The sequence below is a fragment of the Canis lupus genome, chromosome 25 (genome assembly GCF_048164855.1).
Source record: "Canis lupus baileyi chromosome 25, mCanLup2.hap1, whole genome shotgun sequence".
NCBI lineage: Eukaryota > Metazoa > Chordata > Mammalia > Carnivora > Canidae > Canis > Canis lupus.
The window spans coordinates 44,079,717-44,093,814 of NC_132862.1; the positions used below are offsets into that span (position 1 = coordinate 44,079,717).

At 38.7% G+C, this 14,098-nt stretch overlaps 1 protein-coding gene across 3 annotated transcripts in view; it reads left to right on the plus strand.

Annotated features, from left to right (window-relative positions):
• ADIPOR2 (adiponectin receptor 2) overlaps window positions 1-14,098 on the plus strand; it is a 145,564-nt gene that overhangs the window by 9,369 nt on the left and 122,097 nt on the right. For 2 of the 3 annotated variants that reach the window (XM_072799559.1, XM_072799562.1), the window contains one exon: window positions 6,238-6,309. The exons of the other annotated variant lie outside the window; for it this stretch is intronic. The gene's annotated coding sequence lies outside the window, so the exon portion shown is untranslated. The remainder of the gene's footprint in view (window positions 1-6,237; window positions 6,310-14,098) is intronic. 3 annotated transcript variants of the gene reach the window in all.

Consider the following 14,098-nt stretch of genomic DNA (forward strand, 5'->3'; position numbering starts at 1 on the left):
AACTGAGCCACCCTGGCGCCCCACTACTAATCTACTTTCTGTCTCTATGGATTTACCTGTTTTGGACATTTCATATAAATGGAATTAGATCATTCTCTCACTTAGCAAAATGTTTTCAAGGATCATCCAATTGTAATGTGTACTAGTACTTCGTTCCTTTTTATGGCCAAAGAATATTCCATTGTATGGATAATACATTTTGTTTACTCACTTATCGATTGATGGATGTTTGGGTTATTTACTGTTTTTGGCTCTCAGGAATAATGCTGCAAGAAACATTCATATCTATGTGTTTGTGTAAACATATCTTATCAATTCTCTTTAGCATGAACCTAGAGATGATGCTGAATCATCTATATTTAATTTTTTGAGAAACTACCAGACTGTTTTCCACAGTGACTGCATCATTTTACATTACCACCAGCAATGCTTAAGGGTCCCACTTTTTTCACATCTGCACGAACACTTGTTATTGTCTGTGGTTTCTTTCTTCTTTTTATTTGTAGCTATCCTAGTCATTATGGTTTTTTATTTTTATGCAAAATGATTTGTATTTCCCTAGTGACTAATGATGTTGAGCATCTTTTCAAGTGCTTTTTGGCCATCTATAGATGTTCTGTGGGGAAATGTTTCTTCAAATCTTTTGTCTTTTTCTTTTTTAAGTAGGCTCCCTGCCCAAAGTGGAGCTGAGATTAAGAGCCTCACGTTCTACCAAATGGGGAAACAGGCACCCCTGTCCATTTTTAAATTGAGCTGTTTTCTTTTTTATTGAGTTATAAGTGTTCTTGATATGTTCTAGATCTAGACTCCTATCAAAATATGTTTTAAATACTTCTCCCATGTTGTGACTTGTCTTTTTTCTTTTTTGTTACATAAAAGACTTTCCTTTTTTAAAAGATTTAATTAATTTATTTATTTGAGAGAGAGAGAGAGCATGATCAGGGGGAGGGGCAGAGGGAAAAGGAGAGAATCTTTTTTTTAAAGATTTTATTTATTTATTCGTGAGAGACACAGAGAGAAGGCAGAGACATAGGCAGGGAGAAGCAGGCTCCATGCAGATAGCTCAATGTGGGACTTGATCCCAGGACTCCAGGATCACGCCCTGAGCTAAAGGCAGACACTCAACCGCTGAGCCACCCAGGCATCCCAAAAGGAGAGAATCTTAAGCAGACAGCCTGCTGAGCATGGAGCTGGATGCATGGCTAAACCCCACAATCCTGAGATCATGACCTGAGCCAATATCAAGAGTCAGATGCTTAATGGACTGAGCCATCCAGGCACTCCCAAAGTCATTTTATAAAATCTAATTTATCTATCTTTCTTTGGTTGGCTATGTTTTAGTTATCATATCTAAGACATTGTTGCTAATCTGAGATCATGAAGATTAATACCCATGTTTTCTTCTAAGAACTTCATCCTTTTAGTTCTGACATTCAATCTTTGATCCATTTTGAGTTAATTTTTGTATATGGTGTGAGGTAGAGGCCTAAATTTATGATTTTGAATATGGATATCTATTGCCCCAGCACCATTTATTGAAAAGACTATCCTTTCTCCAAATGAGCGATCTTGGCACCCTTGTTGGAAATCAACTGACCATAGATATATGGGCTTATTTCTAGACTATTCATTCTATTCCATTGATATGTTTATTCTTATGCCAATATCATATTGTTTTGACTACTGTAATTAATCAAACTTTGAAGTAAATTTTGAAGCTGAGAAGTTGAAGTTGAAGCTGAGAAGTGTAAGCCCTTTGACTATTCTTTTCAAGATTGTTTTGGCAATTCCATGTTCCTTGCTTTTTCCTTAGTTTTATTTTTTTATTTTTTTATTTTTTATTTTTATTTTTTTTTTTCCTGTTAGTTTTAGAATCAGTTTTCTACTTCTGCAAAAAAGGTTATTGGTATTCATAAATCTAATTCCTATCAAACTACTCAATGAGGACTTGTCTAACTTGTTTATTGTTGTATCTCGAACACCCAGCACAGGGATGGACTGAGAGTAGGTTCTCAATATTTTATAAATGAATGGGGAAAAAAGTAGTTTATTTGTTTTTAAATATTTTATTTACTTATTCATGAAAGACACACAGAGAGGCAGAGACAGGGAGAGGGAGGAGCAGGCTCCATACAGGAAGCCGGATGCAGACCAATCCCCTAACCCCAGGATCATGCCCTGAGCCAACAGCAGCTGCTCAACCACTGAGCCACCCAGGCATCCCTTTTTTAATTTAATTTAATTTAATTTAATTTAATTTAATTTAATTTAATTTAATTTTTTAATTTTTTAAAGATTTTATTTATTCATTCATGAAAGACACACACAGAGAGAGAAGCAGGCTCCATACAGGGAGCCTGATGCAGAACTTGATCCAGGCATTCTGAGATCACGCCCTGAGCTGGAGGCAGATGCCCAACTGCTGAGCCACCCAGGCATCCTGGAATAAAAAGTAGTTAAAAAAAATAGCAATAAAATGTACCCAAGCCATGATATGGAACATTATTATACCTCAAAAGCCACTTGTGGGACACCTGGATGGCTCAGCAGTTGAGCATCTGCCCCTGGCTCAGGGCGTGATCCTGGAATCCAGGGATCAAGTCCTGCATCGGGCTTCTTGCATAGAGCCTGCTTCGCTCTGCCTGTGTCTCTGCCTCTCTCTCTATGTGCCTCATGAATAAATAAATAAAATCTTTAAAAAAGGGGGGGGGGGCACTTGTATGTCACTCTTTGATCAAACTTCCTCATTTCTGTGCTTTTTCTTTTCTTTTTAATTTTTTTTTAAAGATTTTATTTATTCCTAAAACACAGAAAGAGGAGAGAGGGAGAGAGAGAGAGAGAGGCAGAGACACAGGCAGAGGGTGAAGCAGGCTCCATGCGGGGAGCCCGACGTGGGACTCCATCCTGGGTCCTGGGCTGAAGGCGGCGCTAAACCTCTGAGCCACCCGGGCTGCCCCACTTTTTTCTTTTAAAGCTGACTGCATCAAGACAGTGTGGTACTGGCACAAAAACAGACACATAGATCATTGGAACAGAATAGAGAACCCAGAAGTGGACCCTGAACTTTATGGTCAACTAATATTCGATAAAGGAGGAAAGACTATCCCCTGGAAGACAGTCTCTTCAATAAATGGTGCTGGGAAAATTGGACATCCGCATGCAGAAGAATGAAACTAGACCACTCTCTTGCACCATACACAAAGATAAACTCAAAATGGATGAAAGATCTAAATGTGAGACAAGATTCCATCAAAATCCTAGAGGAGAACACAGGCAACACCCTTTTTGAACTCGGCCGCAGTAACTTCTTGCAAGATACATCCACGAAGGCAAAAGAAACAAAAGCAAAAATGAACCATTGGGACTTCATCAAGATAAGAAGGTTTTGCACAGCAAAGGATACAGTCAACAAAACTAAAAGACAACCTACAGAATGGGAGAAGATATTTGCAAATGACGTATCAGATAAAGGGCTAGTTTCCGAGATCTATAAAGAGCTTATTGGGCAGCCCCGGTGGCGCAGCAGTTTGATGCCGCCTGCAGCATGGGGTGTGATCCTGGGGACTTGGGATCGAGTCCCACGTCGGGCTCCCTGCATGGAGCCTGCTTCTCCCTCTGCCTCTCTCTCTGTCTCAATACATAAATAAAATCTTAAAAAAGAAAAAAAAAAAAAAGAAAAGAAAAAAGAACTTATTAAACTCAACACCGAAGAAACAAACAATCCAATCATGAAATGGGCAAAAGACATGAACAGAAATCTCACAGAGGAAGACATAGACATGGCCAACATGCACATGAGAAAATGCTCTGCATCACTTGCCATCAGGGAAATACAAATCAAAACCACAATGAGATACCACCTCACACCAGTAAGAATGGGGAAAATTAACAAGGCAGGAAACCACAAATGTTGGAGAGGATGCGGAGAAAAGGGAACCCTCTTACACTGTTGGTGGGAATGTGAACTGGTGCAGCCACTCTGGAAAACTGTGTGGAGGTTCCTCAAAGAGTTAAAAATAGACCTGCCCTATGACCCAGCAATTGCACTGTTGGGGATTTACCCCAAAGATACAGATGCAATGAAACGCCAGGACACCTGCACCCCGATGTTTCTAGCAGCAATGTCAACAGCCAAACTGTGGAAGGAGCCTCGGTGTCCATCGAAAGATGAATGGATAAAGAGGATGTGGTTTATGTATACAATGGAATATTCCTCAGCCATTAGAAATGACAAATACCCACCATTTGCTTCGACGTGGATGGAACTGGAGGGTATTATGCTGAGTGAAGTAAGTCAGTGGGAGAAAGACAAACATTATATGGTCTCATTCATCGGGGAATATAAATAATAGTGAAAGGGAATATAAGGGAAGGGAGAAGAAATGTGTGGGAAATATCAGAAAGGGAGACAGAACATAAAGACTCCTAACTCTGGGAAACGACCTAGGGGTGGTGGAAGGGGAGGAGGGTGGGGGGTGGGGGTGAATGGGTGACGTGCACTGAGGGGGGCACTTGATGGGACGAGCACTGGGTGTTATTTTGTATGTTGGTAAATTGAACACCAATAAAAATAAATTTATTTAAAAAATATAAAGCTGACTGCGTATTTAACCGAAAACAATAAATTAGATAGTTTTGCCTATATTTTTAAATTTTTGTATAAGTAAAATCATATTGTATGTATTCTACTGTGACTTGTTTATTTCAAAACACGTTATGTTTTGCAATTCATTTATGCTACTGTAGCTTTTTAAAATTGAAGTATAGTTGACATACAACATCATATTAGTTTTCAGGTGTACAACATGATTTGACATTTCATTGCAAAATGATCACTACAATGTCTAGTTTTCATCTGCAAAAAATCCTTTGCAGTAATTGGCTTATTCCAATTTTCTATTTTTTCATGAATCAGTTTTGGAAGACTATGTTTCTATTAATTTATCTATTTTTTTCTAGTTCATTAAATTTGTGGTTATATAATTGTTCATAGTAATTTCTTATGATCCCTTGTATTTCTCTGATATTAGATGCAAAATGTGACATCAAAAACAGAAAGTTACGGGGAGGTGTAAAAATATAAAGTGTTAGAATGTATTCAAACTTGTTATCAGCTTAAAATAGACTGCATTTTGATGTCGCAATTCACATCTTTTTATTTTGTATATCCCTTATTTTTTTTTTTAAAGATTTTATTTATTTACTCATGAAAAACAGAGAGAGAGAGGCAGGGACGTAGGCAGAGGGAGAAGCAGACTCCTGGCAGGGAGCCCAATGTGGGACTCCATCCCAGGACCCCAGGATCATGCCCTGAGCAGAAGGCAGACACGTAATTGCTGAGCCACCCAGGCATCCCTATTTTGTATATCCCGTAACTAATTATTGTGGTTACAGTTATTTTTGCTACTTTTGCCTTTTAAACTTCATAATAGTTTTATAAGTGATTAACCCACTACCTTTACTATATATTTACCATTGGGATTTTTACTCTTATATGTTTTCTTCTTACTAATTTGTGCCCCCCCCCTTCCCTCTGCACCCCCTAACCCTGCTTAAAGAAATTCCTTTAGCATTTCTTGTAGGGCCAATTTAGTGGTAATGAACTAATCCTTTAGCTTTTGTTTGTCTGGAAAGCTCTTTATCTCTCCTTTAATTCTGAATGATAGCCTTGCCAAATACAGTGCTCCAGATTGGATGTTTTTCCCTTTCAGCACTTGAATACATCATAACACTCCTTCTGGCCTGAAACCTTTCTCCTTTACATAATGATTTATTTTTCTCTTGCTGCTTTAAAGATTTTTCTCCTCTTCTGTAACTCTTGACATTTTAATTATAATGTGTCCTGGTGTGGGTTTCCCTGGGTTTATCTTTTTTGAAATTCTTTGGATTTTCTGAATCTCCATGTCTTTTTCCTTCCCCAGGTTAGGGTAGTTTTCAGCCATTATTTTTCAAATAAATTTTCTGCTCTTTTCTCCTTTCTCTTCTCCTTTTGGGACGCCTCTAATGCAGATGTTATTCTGTGTGGTGTTGTCTCACTTTTTAAAATTCTTTTTTCTTTTTGCTGCTCTGATTGGGTGAGTTCCACTTCCCTCTTTTCTAGCTCACTGATTCTTTCTTCTGCTTCATCAGGTCTGCTGCTGAACCCCTCTAGTGTAGTTTCTCAGTTCAGTTATTGTATTTTTTAGTTCTTTAACTTCTGTTTGGTACTTTCTTATATTTTCTCTCTCTTTGTTAAAGTTCTCACTGTGTTCCTCCATTCTCCAAGTTCAGTGAACATCTTTATGACCATTACCCTGAACTTTTTATCAGGTAAGTTACTTAACTTTATTTCTTTTTTTTTTTTTTTTTTACTTAACTTTATTTCATTAAAGATTTTCCCCCCTGGGGTTTTATCTTGTTCTTTTGTTTGGAACATACCCCTATCTTCTTATTTTGCTTGACTCTCTGTTTGTTTCTATGCATTAGGTGAGAAACAGCTATATCCTTCAGTCTTGAAGGAATGGCCTTTTGTAGGAAAGAAAGCTTATCATTTGACTTTGTTTAGCCCTTGGTTGTTTCCCCAAACTTTAGGGATTGTCTAAGCAACCTGATTTATTCTTGATATGTCCCAGTTATTGAGAGACTTCTGATTCTAGAGGGAAGGGTATCAGCTCCTAGTTTCAAGCTGATTGGAAAGTAGAATCTTTGGGAGCAGCTTTTAAGGTGTATATATAGTCCTATGGTACTATGCATTTTTTTTTAAAGATTTTATTTGTTCATTCATTTGTTCATTCATCCCTCCATTCCCTGGAGGGAGCCTGATGCAGGACTTGATCCCACGATGCTGGGATCATGCCCTGAGCTAAAAGGCAGATGCTCAACCACTGAACCACCCAGACATCCCAGTCCTGTGGTACTATAATTATTAACCCTGCTGGCCTCCAGACCAGGCAATCTGGAAGTGTCTCTTTGGAGACAGTTGCAAAAACTAGGACTACAGATGAATCCTTTCTGAGAGGTACCAGAAATCTTAACAAGGCCAAAGCAGAATGCAAAGACGGCATCCCTTAGGCTATGTTCATTCCCTGAGAGCATCTCTGTAGTCTCTGGATGTATGGCAAATCTGAAATATGTTCCTCAGATTGAACCTCCATACAAATAAATAGGCCTTTTTCACAGAAAGACTGGAGATGTGTTTTGGTCTGATGTCTGTGCAGTGCCCTTGGGATGGTAGCCTCTAAGAATTCTGTCTTCAATTATTTCAAACCTGTGAGGCCCAGAAAAACAATCCTCCCTGGCCACCAGAGCCAGGCAAGCAAGGGGCTTCTCTTATGTGGGTTACACATACTTGCTCGTTCTGGCAGAGCCAGTGGGCAGTATGTGGATAGGGCACTCAGCAACCCTGCTCCAGCAGGGTGGCACAGGTGGTGCGGGGGTGGGGTGTACCCACCAGTACTAGCAGGTTTGAGGGACAGTGCAAAAATGATGCCTACCAGTGCTTCCATCCCTGGAGAGAGAGTCCTAATAGGCTCCTGCCCTTCAGACGTATGATGATGATCAGATGATTAGCAAATGAATCGACTACACAAAACGGTCATAGAACTTTTCAAATTGGTACTTTTGTGCTGGGATCCAAGGTAAGTGAGGTTACATACAAGCCTCTTAAGAGTAAGAGTAGAAGCTTTGTTCTCTACAGCCCTATGCTTCTCTTGGATATAAGCACCATTGGTTTTCAAAGCCAGATATTTTGGGAGCTCATCACTCTAGTGCAGATCCCAAGGCTTGAGGTTCCTGATGTAGGGCACAAACCCCTTGCTCCTCAGGGAGAAACTGTATTTGTGAGATTCCTCCTGAGTATGGGTCACTGCAGAGACCATATCTCTGCCTCTCCTACCTGTCTCCATGTGACCTTTTTCCCTATTGTGGAGGAGGTGCTCCGCTTGCTTTCAGGCCTTTGTCAGAGGGAGTTATTTCTTATGTAGCAGATTTATTGTGTCCATGGGAAGAAATGATTTCAGTATCTTCCTACTCCACCATCATGAACTGCTTTTCCCTGTAGCTCTTGTTTATTCATTAATTTTCGCTGTTTATTATTATTATTTTAAAAATATTTTATTTATTTATTTGACACAGACAAAGTGTGAGAGAGCACAAGCAAGGGGAGGGGCAGAGGGAGAGGGAGAAGTAGACACCCTGCTGAGCAGGGAGCCTGCTGACACAGGGTTCAATCCCAAAACCCTGGGATCAGGACCTAAGCCGAAGGCAGACGCTTAACCAGACACTTAACCCACTATTTATTCTATTATGGAAATATACAGCACCTTATTTATCCATTTGGATTGTTCCCTGGTTTTTCTATAATGACACATGATAATAGATATTCCTATATGTCTTCTAGTACACACATATAAGAGTTACTATACCTAACAATGGAATTTCTGGGTCATAGGATATATATATATTTTTTAACGATTTTATTTATTCATGAGAGACAGAGAGACAGAGACAGAGACACAGGCAGAGGGAGAAACAGATTCCATGCAGGGAGCCCGACATGGGACTTGATCCCGGGTCTCCAGGATCACACCCCAGGCTGAAGGCAGCACTAAACTGCTGAGCCAACTGGGCGGCCCTTATTTAGGCAGATTTGCCTAATCTGCTAAAAAATCTGGCTGCCCAGATTTTTAAAAATCTTTAAAAAAAAAAAAAAGCCTGTTTTTTGGTTTGTCTCTCTTTTTTCTCTCTATGATCATTTGTTTTGGTTCTTTTTTTTTTTTTTAAGATTTTATTTATTTATTTATTTGAGAGAGAGCACAAGCTGGGAGAGAGGCAGAGGGAGAGGGAGAAGCTGACTCCCCACTGAAGAGGGAGCTGATGCAGGACTTGATCCCAGGACCTTGAGATCATAATCTGAACCAAAGTCAGATGCTTGGGATCCCTGGGTGGCGCAGCGGTTTGGCGCCTGCCTTTGGCCCAGGGCGCGATTCTGGAGACCCGGGATCGAATCCCATATCGGGCTCCCGGTGCATGGAGCCTGCTTCTCCCTCTGCCTGTGTCTGTGCCTCTCTCTCTCTCTCTCTATCATAAATAAATAAATAAATAAAATTAAAAAAACAAAACAAAACAAAACAAAGTCAGATGCTTAATGGACTGAGCTACCCAGGCATTCTGTTTTGTTTCTTAAATTCCACATATGAGTGAAATCATATGGTATTTGTCCTTCTCTGACTGACTTATTTCACTTAGCATTATACTCTCTAACTTTATCTTTGTCATTGCAAATGGCAATATTTTATTCTTTTTATGGCTGAATAATATTCCATTGTATAAATATGTAATGTATATATTTATCCATTCATCTATCCATAGATACCTGGGCTGCTTCCATAGTTTGACTATTGTAAATAACACTGCAATAAACATAAGGGTGCATATATCCCTTTGAGTCAGTGTTTTTGTATTTTTTTTTTTAAGATTTTTTATTTATTCATTCATGAGAGACACAGAGAGAGAGAGGCAGAGACACAGGCAGAGGGAGAAGCAGGCTCCATGCAGGGAGCCCGACGTGGGACTCAATCCTGGGTCTCCAGAATCATGCCCTGGGCTGAAGGCGGCGCTAAACCGCTGAGCCACCCGGGCTGCCCTATTTTTTTTTTTTTTTTTGTAAATTCAGTAGTATGATAGCTGGATCATAAGATTGTTTTATTCTTAGCTTTTTGAGGAAGCTCCCTACTGTTTTCCACAGTGGTTGTACCAGTTTGCATTCTCACCAACAGTGCAAGAGGGATCCCTTTTCTCTATATGCTTGTCAACATTAGCTGTTTCTTATATTGTTGATATTAGCCATTCTGACGGGTGTGAGATGATATCTCATTGTAGTTTTTCTTTAAGATTTTATTTTTAAGTAGTCTCCATACCCAAAGTGGGGCTTAAACTCACCACCCCAATACCGAGTCACACACTCCCCTGACTGAGCCAGCCAGGTGCCCTTAATTATAGTTTTGATTTGTATTTCCCTGATGATAAGTGATGATGAGTATCTTTTCATGTATCTGTTGGCCATCTGTACGTATTCTTGGAGAAATATCTATTCATGTCTTCTAACCATTTTTAAAATTGGATTATTTGTTTTTCAAGCATTGAGTTTGACAAATTCTTTATACTTTGGATACTAACCTTTTATTGAATATGTCATTTGCAAGTGTCTTCTCCTATTCCAAAGGTTGCCTTTTTGTTTTGTTGATTGTTTCCTTCCCTGTGCAGAAGTTCTTTATTATGCTACAAGTCCCAATAATTTATTATTGCTTTTGTTTCCCTTGCCTCAGGGGACCTATTTAGAAAAAATTTGCTAAGGCTAGTGTCAGAGAAATTACAATGTGCTCTCTTTGAGGATTTTTATGGTTTTAGGTCTCACATTGAGGTCTTTAATCCATTTTTAATTCATTTTTGTGTATGGTATAAGAAAATGGCTCAATTTCATCAATTTTGCATCTTACTGTCCAGTTTTCCCAATGCCATTTGTAGAAGAGACATTCTTTTTCCCATTGGATATTCTTTCCTGCTTTGTGAAAGATTAATTGACTAGATTATGGTGGGTTCATTGCTGGGTTTTCTTTTTCTTTTTTTAAAGATTTTACTTATTTATTTGAGAGAGAGAGAATATGCGCACAAGTAGGTGGAGTGGCAGGCAGAGGGAGAGGGAGAAGCAGGCTCCCCACTGAGCAGGGAGCCTGATGTGGAGCTCAATCTCAGGACCCTGGGATCATGACCTAAGCTAAAGGCAGACACTTAACCAACTGAGCCACCCTGGCACCCTTGGGCTTTCTATTCTGTTCCATTGATCTTTGTGTCTATTTGTGCCAGCACCATTTTATGATTAATTCAGCTTCATGATAAAACTTGAAGTCCAGAATTGTGATGCCTTCAGCTTTGTTTTTCTTTTTCAAGATTCTATTCACTGCTTTTTGTGGTTCCACACAAAGTTTAGGATTGTTTTAGTTCTGTGAAAAATGCTGTTGATATTTTGATAGGCATTGCATTAAGTGTGTAGGTTGCTTTGGGTAGTATAGACATTTTAACAATATTTGTTCTTCCAATTCATGAATTTAGAACATCTTTCCATTTCTTTGGGCTATCTTCAATTTCTTTCATCAGTGCTTTATTGTTTTCAGAGGATGGGTCTTTTACATCTGTGGTTAGGTTTATTTCTAGGTATCTTATCATTTTTGGTGCAATTGTAAATGGGACTTTTTTATATAAAAACATTTTTTAAAAAGATGCTTATTTATTTTTAAAGATTTTATTTATTTATTTGAGAGTGTGAACGAGAGAGTGAGAGAGAGCATGAGCAGTGGGGAGGGGCAGAGGCAGAAGCAGACCCCCACTGAGCAGGGAGCTGGATGGGAGGCTTGATCTAGGATCCCAGGATCATGACTGAGCCGAAGGCGGATGCTTAACTGACTGAGCCACCCAGGTGCCCCAGATATTAATTAATTAGCTAATTAATTAAGAAAGCATGAGCAGGGTGAAGGGCACAGGAAGAGGGAGAAAATATCAAGGATATCAATATCCTTGTTAAGCACATGAAGCCTGACAAGGGGCTTGATCTTATGACCTGAGCCAAAATCGGATGTCAACATTTAACTAACTGAGTTACCCAGCTGCCCTTTGGGATTGTTTTCTTAATTTCTCTTTCTACTACTTCATTACTGGTATATAGAAATGCAACAGATTTCTGTAGATTGATTTTGTGCCTTGTGACTTTACTGAATTTATCAGTTGTAGCAGGTTTTGGGTGTAGTCTTTGGAGTTTTTCTATATACAGTATCATGTCATCTGCAAATAGTGAAACTTTTACTTCTTCCTTACCAATTTGGATACCATTTACTTCTTTTTGTTGTCTGATTGCTGTGGCTAGGACTTCTAGTACTATGTTGAGTAACTGTGGTGAGAGTGGACATCTTTGTCTTGTTCCTGACTTTAGGGGAAAGGCTCTCAGTTTTTCTCCACTGAGCATGTTAGCTGCAGTTTTTCCCTATATGGTCTTTATTATGTTGAGGTGTGTTATGTCTAAACCTACTTTTTTGAGCGTTTTTACCATGATGAATTTTGTACTTTGTCAAATGCTTTTTCCTGCATCTATGGAAACAATATAGCATTCTTATCCTTTCTCTTATTGATGTGATGTATCATATTGATTGGTTTGCAAATATTGAACCACTCTTGCAACCCAGGGATAAATGCCGCTTGATTGGAGTGAATGATTTTTTAAATGTATTGTTGGATTTGATTTGCTAGCATTTTGTTAAGGAATTTTGTTGAACAATTTGCATTTGTTCATCAGAGATATTGGCATATATATATATATAATTTATTTTATTTATTTATTTATTTATTTATTTATTTATTTATTTATTTATTTATTTTTAATGATGTCTTTCTCTGGCTTTGGTATCAGGGTAATGCTGGCCTCCTAAGATGAATTTGGAAGTTTTCTTATATTTCTGGAATAGTTTGAGAAGGATTAACTCTTCTTTACATGTTTGGTAGAATTCACCTGTGAAGCCATCTGGTGCTGGACTTTTGTTTGTTGGGAATTTTTTGATTACTCATTTTGTTGGGAATTTTTTGATTACTCATTTTTTAGTTTCTTTGCTGGAAATTGGTCTGTTCTAATTTTCTATTTCTTCCTGTTTCAGTTTGGTATCTTACATATTTCTAGGAATTTTTCCATTATCTTACAGATGGTCCAACTTGTCAACATAGGTTTTCATAATATTCTCTTATCTCTGTGGTGTTGGTTGTTCTTTTTTCTCTCTCATTTGTGATTTTATTTACTTGGGTATTTTCAGTTTTTTTTTTTTTTAGAGTTATTTATTTATTTATGATAGACATACCGAGAGAGAGGCAGAGACACAGGAGGAGGGAGAAGCAGGCTCCATGCAGGGAGCCTGAAGCAGGACTGGCTCCTGGAACTCCAGGACAATACTCTGAGCCAAAGGCACACGCCCAACTGCTGAGCCACCCAGGCGTCCCATGTTTTTAGTTTCTATATCATTCTTTTTTTTTTTTTTTAGATTTTATTTATTTATTCATGAGAGACACAGAGGGGGGCGGGGGGCAGAGACACAGGCAGAGGGAGAGCAGGCTCCATGCAGGAAGCTTGATTTGGGACTCCATCCCGGGTTTCCAGGATTACGCCCTGGGCCGAAGGCAGGCACTAAACCGCTGAGCCATCCAGGGATCCCTATATCATTCATTTCTGCTCTAATTTTTATTATTTCCTTCCTTCTGCTGGTTTTGGGTTTTCTTTTTGTTCTAGCTCCTGTAAGTTTAGTTTATTTGAAATTTTTCATGCTTTTTTTTTTTTCCATGCTTCTTGAGGTAGACTTATATTGCTATAAACTTCACTCTTAGAACTGCTTTTGTTGTGTCCCAAAGGTTTTGAACTGTTGTGTTTTCATTTTCATTTTTTCCATGTATTTTTATTTTATTTTATTTTATTTTATTTTATTTTATTTTATTTTTAAGATTTATTTATTTACTTATTTATGATAGACATAGAGAAAGAGAGAGAGAGGCAGAGACACAGGAGGAAGGAGAAGCAGGCTCCACGCAGGGAGCCCGACGTGGGACTCGATCCCGGGACTCCAGGATCATGTCCTGGGCCAAAGGCAGGCGCTAAACCCCTGAGCTACATAGGGATTCCCCACCCCCACCCCTTTTTTTTCCATGTATTTTTAAATTTCTTCTTTTATTCCCTGGTTGACTCATTCATTGTTTAGTAGCATGTTATTTAACCTTCATGTGTTTGTAGTCTTTCTGGATATTTTCTTACGGTTGATTTCTAATTTTGTATACAAAGCATCATGGTCTGAAAAGATGCATGGTATGACTTTCATCTTTTTAAAATTTGTTGAGGCTTATTTTGTGACCTAACTGTGATCTATTCTGGAGAATATTCCATGTACACTTGAAAAGAATGTGTATTCTGCTGTTTTAGGATGGAATGTCCTGAATGTATCTGTTAGATATATCTGGGCTACTGTGTCATTGGAAGCCATTGTTTCCTTGTTGATTTTCTGTTTGGGTGATCTTTAAGTGTGGTGTTAATGACCTC